The following is a 10,941-nucleotide window of genomic DNA, read 5'->3' on the forward strand; positions in this document are numbered from 1 at the left end:
TGGCAGTTAAACATCTAAGGATTTTCAACTTATCAAAAAGACAGGGAGGTGGTCAGAGGGGGTGGGGTTGCCTTGTTAGTTAAGAACAAAATTAAATCTATGGCACTGAATGACATAGCGTCGGATGATGTGGAGTCTGTGTGGGTGGAATTGAGGAACACAAAGGCAAAAAAACCATAATGGGAGTTATGTACAGACCTCCTAACAGTGGTCAGGACCAGGGGCGCAACATGTACCAGGAAATAGAGAAGGCATGTCAGAAAGGCAAGGTCACGGTGATCATGGGAGACTTCAATATGCAGGTGGACTGGGTAAATAATGTTGCCAGTGGATCCAAAGAAAGGGAATTCATGGAATGCTTACAGGATGGCTTTTTGGAACAGCTTGTCATGGAGCCCACAAGGGAGCAGGCTATTCTGGAATGCTATGTAATGAACCAGACTTTATAAAAGATCTTAAAGTAAGGGAACACTTAGGAAGCAGCGATCATAACATGGTAGAGTTCAGTCTGCAGTTTGAAAGAGAGAAGGCAAAATTGGATGCAATGGTGTTACAGTTAAATAAAGGGAATTATGAGGGCATGAAAGAGGAACTGACGAAAATAGACTGGAAGCAGAGCCTAGCGGGGAAGACAGTACAGCAAAAATGGCAGGAGTTTGTTGGTATAATTGAGGAGACTGTACAGAGGTTCATCCCCAAAAAAAGAAAGATTATCCAGGGAGGGATTAGACAGCCATGGCTGACAAAGGAAGTCAGGAAATGTATTAAAGAAAAAGAGAGATCCTATAAAGTGGCCAAGAGCACTAGGAAATCAGAAGATTGGGAAGGCTACTGTTAGGACGGTTCTACCGTCCCCGTGTTCGTTTCGGAGGAATGAGACACCGGGTCAGATTCTAAGAAACAGACTGCTTTGTTCGAGAGAGAATCGAGTTACAGCAAGGTATCAGGCTTGCTGGAGAAGGCGCCTTCTAATCCTTTGTTCTAAGTTGTTTATTCTTATACCCCCCTTATTCCTGCACCATTCCCTTATTTGGTAATGGTCGGTTCTATAGTTTGCCATTGGCCCCAGTCTCTTATCAGTGTTCTAACATGCCTTATTCGGCTATCAGTTAGTTCAACTTGCTATGTACCAGATGGCCCCTTTGTTCTGTTTTTTCAAGTTTTACTGCTCTTTCAGTACTTTTCCACTGGTTCAATTATCTTCCTCAGACCTCGTGTCTGTTTTTCCCCTCTGGGGCCCCCTGGCCACATCAGCCTGAGAGCTACTTCTATCTAACATTTTAGTGTCACTGCTTCTATCTAACATTTTAGTGTTACTTCCATCTTACATTTGCCTGAGTGTTACTTCTACCTAACATTCCCCCTCTTGGCCTCAGAGAGGCCACAAATACAGCAAACGCGCGCAGCAGTCAGGGCCGGGCGGGTCGGTGAGTGCCCCTCCGTCACTCATTTGCAAGACCGACCACTTGGCGTTACCCGGCTTGTCTGACTCTATGGAGACACAGTTATAAGGGAAAGAAGTCCCTAAGCAGCACACAAGTACACAAAGCATTCCGCGTCGCAAAATCCCTACTCTATGCGCCTCTCCAGCTCGCATACAATCGTTAAGGCACGAGAAACAGTGAAATAAACATAACAAACATAAACACTCAAAAGTCGTAACATGGGGGCGGGTGGTCCCCCTCCATTTCCAATCCAGTCATGCTCACTGTCGCATAGGGAGCGCCCGCGCATCCCTGCTGCACGGCTTGATAAGGTGGGGGCGAAGAGGGGTGGTCGTCCTTGTCTGTAAGGGCTCGGTCGATAGTCCGGGTCATAAGGGTCCTGAGACAGGGGATACAACAGCAACCACAAATAATAAAAATAGCAACAGAAATGGTCAGCCCCAGGGCTAACTGTCCCAACATACTTCCCCACTTTCCGAATGTTTTACTCAACCAATCTATTACAGGATTACTGAACCCAGACTGCAGCTTTAGTTCAGCGGCCAGAGCACGCAGTTTCCTTAGTGTTTTAGTGAGTTTCCCATCTGGGCCGTATTGTTTGCTATTGAAGTATAACACATTTCACCAAACATAGCGCAGACCCCTCCTTTCTCTGCTAAGAGCATCTCTCCCTATCCCCTTTCTTCTCTGCCCCACATGCTATCACTCGCTGCTCCGGTTGCTCACTTTTGGTTGCATTCTTCTCCTAATTACCTCATCAACCGCAGCTACCATCATTTACGCGTTCTGCTCCTGTCACTTGTCATTTCTCTCTTTACAAACACTTTCTGTGCCCCTCCTAACAATTCATTTAATGGTTTTATCCCACTCCACCCTTCTATCTTCCGTATCTTTCCCTATCCAGCATCCCCATATAAGTCTCCTTTCTCCCGCAGTAAATAGTATATTCAAAATAGACATTAACTCAGCCCACAAATACAGACTGGGCCTCAAAAATAAATTAACTTGTTCTGACAATCCTATCGGATTCTCAACCAGGATCGTCATTTCCTTTTAAATGTTCCGACCTCCCCACTGGCGAGGGGGTCACACACAAACCCAATCTCCTTGTCCCCTATCAACACTTCCCGAAATGGACAAGTCGTTATGTTCTTCCCTGTTTCTTTCTTTTTAGAATTTTTCCAATGTTCCTATCTTCACATATGCTCAAACACCAATTTATCAATTCATGCTTGACTAACTTTAAGGCCTGTTCTTAAATTGTAAACATATTTATATATTTACGTCCATGTATTCAGTGTTTAATATTTAAAATGTAAAATGCATACAGTTCCCAATTTTGAAATCCACTGTAATCACCCAAATTTAGTACCCTAATTTAGATCCAAAATTAGTTTTCTTATGTACTCCTGTCCTTCATATATTGCTTTTATGTAAAAATAAAAGAGATTAGTAAGAAAAAAGTAGTTAGGGAGTCATGACTCACAGAAGAACAGAAGTTATTAGCCTCAAAAAATCATGTTAAGTTCACATAAAAAGAAATCACTTTAAACAGCAGTCCTGGAACTCAGGCTCTAGAAACAAAACCAAGAAAATAATCACCAAACAAACAGATGCATCTGAATCAGTTCATGAAGGGTTAAAGTCTTTGCAGGCTGTACTCCCGAAATGTTTACTTCAAACGTGCTGCCCTACTCTCTCAATCTATCTCTCTCACAGACACGGTCTGCTAGTGCTCAGCAGCATTCGCATTCTCTCTCTCCTTGGGATATGACACACAATTTCTTAATTCCACAGACCCACTCAGATTATTATATCAGTTATATCAATATCAGTTACCAACTAATCTTTCCCATTTCCACTCAATCTCAATAAAATCTCCAACCTGAAAAAAATCATGTTAAGCATTCATAAAAAATCACATTCAATAAAAAAGTCCAGGGACTCAAGCTCTAGGTGATAGCACTCAGACATTCATTCACTAACAAGCAGATGAATTTAAGCCGGAACACAAAGTGTTAAACTGTCTGCTGGCCGAGCAGTCCTTTGTTAGTGTCTCGCACTGTCTCTCTCTCTCTCTCTCTCTGTTCTCTCCCACAGACCTTTACAAACACAGAAATACTTACACACACACACAGATTTTTACACACTCAGAGACTCTATCTTTCTCATAAACAGACTCCCTCTCACACACACACCGTCGCTCTGTTCGGAACTCTGTGTCTGTCTCTGTCCCCTGTCCTCTGTCTTTGTCTCTCTCTCCACCACGGCACTCCTGGGTGTTGGGCACATAGCCACCAGTTTAGGGGGCCCGTAATTAAACCTCTCAATCGACATCTGTGTCAGTCTCAAAGGTCTCCGACCGTTATAAAAAATCCCGTCAACCACCCGATCTAACCGTCCCGTTAGGTAATACGCTGTCCCCTCGTGCCGTTACGTCCATTATTTTGTCAGCGCAGTGGAAGCTTCCCACTCCCCAAGTCCGTCAGCGCGTGGGTCTATACTCCCGTAACCCCAGTACCCGCGTCTTATACTAGCCTACGACCAAACTCCCGTTCCGGGAGCCGTGCGGTCCGTAAGACACAATCACCCCGCCTCCTACCTCCAGGATTTTGAAATTGCAAAGTTGTTTCCACGCACACCTGGAGAAATCACCGACTCACCACCAGGAGAGAAAGTGAATGAAAAACATATTACTCACCGATTCCAGGACTTTCGATCTGCAGTGATGTTCCAACGCACACCTAGACGGTTCACTTGTCTAACGATAGGAGACTATAAACACATGCCTCAGCATCTCCAGGAATTTAAAATTGCAGGGGTGTTCCAACGCACACCTGGAGAATTCACTTTTATAACCATAAGAGACCAAAAATAAATAACTCACCGTCTCCAGGACTTTTGGAATTGCAGGGGTGTTTCAACGCACACCTGGAGAATTCATCCACTCTAGGACATTCAAATTGCAGGGCTGTTTCAACGCACACCTAGAGGATTCACTTTTATAACCATAAGAGACCAAAAATAAATAACTCACCGTCTCCAGGACTTTTGGAATTGCAGGGGTGTTTCAACGTACACCTGGAGAATTCATCCACTCTAGGACTTTCAAATTGCAGGGCTGTTTCAACGCACACCTAAAGGATTCACTTCTCTAACGATAAGAGACCAAAAAATATAACACTCACCGTCTCCAGGACTTTTGAAATTGCAGGGGTGTTTCAACGCACACCTGGAGGTCTCACCGACTCTAGGACTTTTAAATTGCAAGGCTGTTCCAACGCACACCTAGAGGACTCACTCTTAGAACAAAGCGATTCTCTGTCGTCTACTCACGTCTGCAATTTAGGTTGGTAAAGGTATTCGAGACGTCGGAACAACTACTAATTTAGAGTGGTCAATGTCTACTGGAGACCTTCATGCAAAGGGCGTCCCCGGACCCAGTTCAGAATGGCCGGCCACCCGGCGGCTCTCAACTCCTGCCAACAAGCATGTCTCCGTTCCCTCCGCACGTCAGGGGTCACCATCTGTTAGGACGGTTCTACCGTCCCCGTGTTCGTTTCGGAGGAATGAGACACCGGGTCAGATTCTAAGAAACAGACTGCTTTGTTCGAGAGAGAATCGAGTTACAGCAAGGTATCAGGCTTGCTGGAGAAGGCGCCTTCTAATCCTTTGTTCTAAGTTGTTTATTCTTATACCCCCCTTATTCCTGCACCGTTCCCTTATTTGGTAATGGCCGGTTCTATAGTTTGCCATTGGCCCCAGTCTCTTATCAGTGTTCTAACATGCCTTATTCGGCTATCAGTTAGCTCAACTTGCTATGTACCAGATGGCCCCTTTGTTCTGTTTTTTCAAGTTTTACTGCTCTTTCAGTACTTTTCCACTGGTTCAATTATCTTCCTCAGACCTCGTGTCTGTTTTTCCCCTCTGGGGCCCCCTGGCCACATCAGCCTGAGAGCTACTTCTATCTAACATTTTAGTGTTACTTCCATCTTACATTTGCCTGAGTGTTACTTCTACCTAACACTACAAAAACAAACAGAGGATAACAAAGAGAGAAATAAGGAAGGAGGGAATCAAATATGAAGGTAGGCTAGCCAGTAATATTAGATTAGATTAGATTAGATTACTTACAGTGTGGAAACAGGCCCTTCGGCCCAACAAGTCCACACCGACCCGCCGAAGCGCAAGCCACCCATACCCCTACATTTACCCCTTACCTAACACTACGGGCAATTTAGAATGGCCAATTCACCTGACCCGCACATCTTTGGACCGTGGGAGGAAACCGGAGCACCCGGAGGAAACCCACGCAGACACGGGGAGAATGTGCAAACTCCACACAGTCAGTCGCCTGAGGTGGGAATTGAACCCAGGTCCCTGGCGCTGTGAGGCAGCAGTGCTAACCACTGTGCCACTGTGCCGCCCAATGAAATGATAGTAAAAGTTTCTTTCAATGCATAAGAAATAAACGACAGGCAAAAGTAGACATTGGGCCACTTCAAACTGATGCTGAAAGGCTAGTGATGGGAGATAAGGAAATAGAAGGAGAACTTAATAAGTACTTTGCATCAGTCTTCACAGTGGAAGACATGAGTAATATCCCAACAATTAAAGGGAGTCAGGGGGCTGAGTTGAGTATGGTTGCCATTACAAAAGGGAAAGTGCTAGGAAAGCTAAAAGGTCTTAAAATTGATAAATCTCCTGGCCCCAATGGGATATATCCTAGAGTTCTGAGGGAAGTGGCTGAGGAAATAACGGAGGCGTTAGTTGAGATCTTTCAAAAGTCACTGGAGTCAGGGAAAGTCCCGGATGATTGGAAGATTGCTGTTTTAACCCCCTTGTTCAAGAAAGGATCCAGACAAAAGATGGAAAATTATAGGCCAATTAGCCTAACCTCGGTTGTTGGTAAAATTCTAGAATCCATCGTTAAGGATGAGATTTCTAAATTCTTGGAAGAGCAGAGTCGGATTAGAACAAGTCAATATGGATTTAGTAAGGGAAGGTCATGCCTGACAAACCTGTTGGAATTCTTTGAAGAGGTGACGAGTAGGTTAGACCAGGGAAACCCAGTGGATGTGGTATATCTAGACTTCCAAAAGGCCTTTGATAAGGTGCCACACGGGAGGCTGCTGAGCAAGGTGAGGGCCCATGGTGTTCGAGGTGAGCTACTGGGATGGATTGAGGATTGGCTGTCTGACAGAAGGCAGAGAGTTGGGATAAAAGGTTCTTTTTCGGAATGGCAGCCGGTGACAAGCAGTGTCCCGTAGGGTTCAATGTTGGGGCCGCAGCTGTTCACATTATATATTAATGATCTGGATGAAGGGACTGGGGGCATTCTCGCGAAGTTTGCCGAAGATACAATATTAGGTGGGCAGGCAGGTAGTACTGAGGAAGTGGGGAGGCTGCAGAAGGATCTAGATAGTTTGGGAGAGTGGTCCAGGAAATAGCTGATGGAATTCAATGTGAGCAAATGCGAGGTCTTGCACTTTGAAAAAAAGAATACAAGCATGGACTACTTTCTAAACGGTGAGAAAATTTGTAAAGCCAAAGTACAAAGGGATCTGGGAGTGGTAGTCGAGGATTCTTTAAAGGTAAACATGCAGGTTGAGTCCGTGATTAAGAAAGCGAATGCAATGTTGTCATTTATCTCATGAGGGTTGGAATATAAAAGCACCGTTGTGCTACTGAGACTTTATAAAGCTCTGGTTAGGCCCCATTTGGAGTACTGTGTCCAGTTTTGGTCCCCATACTTCAGGAAGGACATACTAGCACTGGAGCATGTCCAGCGAAGATTCACATGGATGATCCCTGGAATAGTAGGTCTAACATACGAGGAACGGCTGAGGATCCTGGGATTGTATTCCTGGGACACTAGGAAATTGTTTCCGTTAAGCGAAGAGACTAGGACCCGTGGACACAGCCTTAAAATTAGAGGGAGTAAATTCTGAACAGAAATTCCTTTTCACCGCAGAGAGCGGCGCGAGCTTGGCGGAAGTGAGGTTGGAGCGCAGAGCTGGTCGGGAAGGTAAGTGATTGGTATTTGTGTGGATGTGTTCTAGACCCCAGGCCCTACTTCGTAGGGCCTCCCTCCCATCCTCCTCCTCTAACCTAACATTAAAGCCCACAGGTGAGCGACTCAGTGCTATTGACTCAGTGTTATTGTTTTGGAGACAAAGTGTACAGTCATGGCAGCGCAGGCAGTGGAATGTTCCTCCTGCAGGATGTTTGAGGTAGGAGTGACCACCGATACTCCTGCCGACTTCGTCTGCAGGAAATGCAGTCAGATCCTGCTCCTCACCGAATGAGTTAGGGAACTGGAACTGGAGTTGGATGAACTGAGGATTATTCGAGAGGCTGAGAGGGTGATTGATAGAAGCTACAGGGACATAGTTACACCGGAGAACAGAGGTAGCTGGGTAACAGTTAGAGGTGGGAAGGGGAAGAAGCAGGCAGTGCAGGGTTCCCCTGTGGTCGTTCCCCTAAACAATAAGTATACAGCTTTAGAAACTTGGCGGGGACAGCCTTGCAGGTGTAAGCTGCAGTGACGGGGTCTGTGGCGTGAGGTCTGGCTCTGAGACTTAGAAGGGAAAGGGGGAGAGGAGGAGAGCGCTAGTCATAGGAGACTCTCTAGTTAGAGGGACGGACAGGCGGTTCTGTGGACATGGGCGAGACTCTCGGATGGTTTGTTGCCTCCCGGGTGCCAGGGTCCAAGACGTCTCGGACCATGTCTTCAGAATCCTTAAGGGGGAGGGTGTGCAGCCAGAAGTCGTGGTACACATTGGCACTGACGACATAGGTAGGAAGAGGGGTGGGGAGGTCATTCAAGAGCTCAGGGAGTTAGGCTGGAAGCTAAAAGCTAGGACAGACAGAGTCGTCATCTCTGGGTTGTTGCCGGTGCCACGTGACAGTGAGGAAAGGAATAGGGAGAGAGTGCAGTTGAACACGTGGCTGCAAGGGCTTCAGGTATTTGGACAATTGGACTGCATTCTGGGGAAGGTGGGACCTGTACAAACAGGACGGGTTGCACCTGAACCAGAAGGGCACCAATATCCTGGAGGGTAGGTATGTTAGCACTCTTCGGGGGGGTTTAAACTAATTTGGCAGGGGGATGGGATCCGGACTTGTAGTCCAGCAAGTAAGCTAGCTGTGTGTCAGGATGTCCAAGAATGTAGGGAGGCTGTGGAGAAGGTAGCACTGACAGGTAATACTTGCGGACACAGAGATGGGCTCAAGTGCGTATACTTCAACGCAAGGAGTATCAGAAATAAGGTGGGTGAACTTAAGGCGTGGAACGGTACCTGGGACTACAATGATGTGGCCATCACGGAACCGTGGATAGATGAGGGACAGGAATGGTTGTTGGAGGTTCCTGGTTACAGATGTTTCAGTAAGATTAGGGAGTTTGGTAAAAAAGAAGTGGGGGTGGCATTGCTAATTAGAAATGGTATAACGGCTGCAGAAAGGAAGTTTGAGGGGGATCTAAGGAGGTAGTATGGGCTGAAGTCAGAAATAGAAAGGTGCAGTCACCTTGTTGGGTGTTTACTATAGGCACCCCAATAGCAGTAGAGATGTGGAGAAACAGATTGGGAAACAGATTTTGGAAAGGTGCAGAAGCCACAGGGTCGTAGTCATGGGCGACTTCAACTTCCCAAATATTGATTGGAAGCTCTTTAGATCAAGTAGATTGGATGGGGCGGTGTTTGTGCAGTGTGTCCAGGAAGCTTTTCTAACTCAGTATGTAGATTGTCCAACCAGAGGGGAGGCCATATTGGATTTGGTACTCGGTAATGAACCGGGACAAGTGATTGGCTTGTTAGTGGGTGAACATTTTGGCGATGGTGACCACAATTCTGTGACTTTCACCTTGGTTATGGAGAGAAAGAAATGGTCGTGTGAGGGAACCTTGGTTGACGAGGGAGGTTGAATGTCTAGTAAAGAGGAAGAAGGAGGCTTACATAAGGTTGAGGAAACAGGGTTCAGACAGAGCAGTGGAGGGATACAGGATAGCCAGAAGGGACCTGAAGAAAGGGATTAGGAGAGCTAAGAGAGGGCATGAAAAATCCTTGGCGGATAGGATTAAGGATAACCCCAAGGCATTTTATGCGTACGTGAGAAACATGAGAATGACGAGAACGAGGGTAGGTCCGATCAAGGACAGTAGTGGGAGATTGTGTATTGAGTCGGAAGAAATAGGAGAGGTCTTGAACAAGTACTTTTCTTCAGTATTTACGAACGAGAGGGACCGTATTGTTAAAGAGGAGAGTGTGAAACGGACTGGTAAGCTAGAAGAGATACTTGTTAGGAAGGAAGATGTGTTGGACATTTTGAACAACTTGAGGATAGACAAGTCCCCCGGGCCTGACGGGATATATCCTAGGATTATGTGGGAAGCAAGAGAGGAAATTGCAGTACCGTTGGCAATGATCTTTTCGGCTTCACTGTCAATGGGGGTGGTACCAGGGGACTGGAGAGTAGCGAATGTTGTGCCTCTGTTCAAAAAAGGGAATAGGGATAACCCCGGGAATTACAGGCCAGTTAGTCTTACTTCTGTGGTAGGCAAAGTAATGGAAAAGGTACTGAGGGATAGGATTTATGAGTATCTGGAAAGACACTGCTTGAATAGGGACAGCCAGCACGGATTTGTGAAGGGTAGGTCTTGCCTTACAAGTCTTATTGAATTCTTCGAGGTGGTGACCAAGCATGTGGATGAGGGTAGAGCAGTGGATGTAGTGTACATGGATTTTAGTAAGGCATTTGATAAGGTTCCCCATGGTAGGCTTATGCGGAAAGTCAGGAGGCATGGGATAGAGGGAAATTTGGCCAATTGGATAGAAAACTGGCTAACCGGATGAAGTCAGAGAGTGGTGGTAGATAGTAAATATTCAGCCTGGAGCCCAGTTACAAGTGGAGTTCTGCAGGGATCAGTTCTGGGTCCTCTGCTGTTTGTAATTTTTATTAATGACTTGGATGAGGGAGTCGAAGGGTGGGTCAGTAAATTTGCAGATGATACGAAGATTGGTGGAGTTGTGGACAGTGAGGAGGGCTGTTGTCGTTTGCAAAGGGACTTAGATATGATGCAGAGCTGGGCTGAGGAGTGGCAGATGGAGTTCAACCCTGCCAAGTGTGAGGTTGTCCATTTTGGAAGAACAAATAAGAATGCGGAATACAGGGTTAACGGTAGGGTTCTTAGTCAAGTGGAGGAACAGAGGGATCTTGGGGTCTATGTACATAGATCTTTGAAAGTTGCCACTCAGGTGGATAGAGCTTGTAAGAAGGCCTATGGTGTATTAGCATTCATTAGCAGAGGGATTGAATTCAAGAGTCGTGAAGTGATGTTGCAGCTGTACAGGACTTTGGTTAGGCCACGTTTGGAGTACTGTGTGCAGTTCTGGTCACCTCACTTTAGGAAAGATGTGGAAGCTTTGGAGAGGGTGCAGAGAAGATTTACCAGGATGTTGCCTGGAATGGAGAATAGGTCGTACGAGGATAGATT

At 46.1% G+C, this 10,941-nt stretch overlaps 1 long non-coding RNA gene across 1 annotated transcript; it reads right to left on the bottom strand.

The window, feature by feature from the left end:
* Positions 1 to 891: 891 nt before the first annotated feature.
* On the bottom strand, positions 892 to 5,426 carry LOC132818457 (uncharacterized). The gene is made up of 2 exons (XR_009644994.1): positions 4,634 to 5,426; positions 892 to 1,824 (listed from the first exon to the last, which is right to left on the bottom strand). It is a non-coding gene; the product is annotated as an uncharacterized LOC132818457 (long non-coding RNA).
* Between the last annotated feature and the right edge of the window lie 5,515 nt (positions 5,427 to 10,941).

The sequence above is a fragment of the Hemiscyllium ocellatum genome, chromosome 8, assembly GCF_020745735.1.
Source record: "Hemiscyllium ocellatum isolate sHemOce1 chromosome 8, sHemOce1.pat.X.cur, whole genome shotgun sequence".
NCBI classification, from domain to species: domain Eukaryota; kingdom Metazoa; phylum Chordata; class Chondrichthyes; order Orectolobiformes; family Hemiscylliidae; genus Hemiscyllium; species Hemiscyllium ocellatum.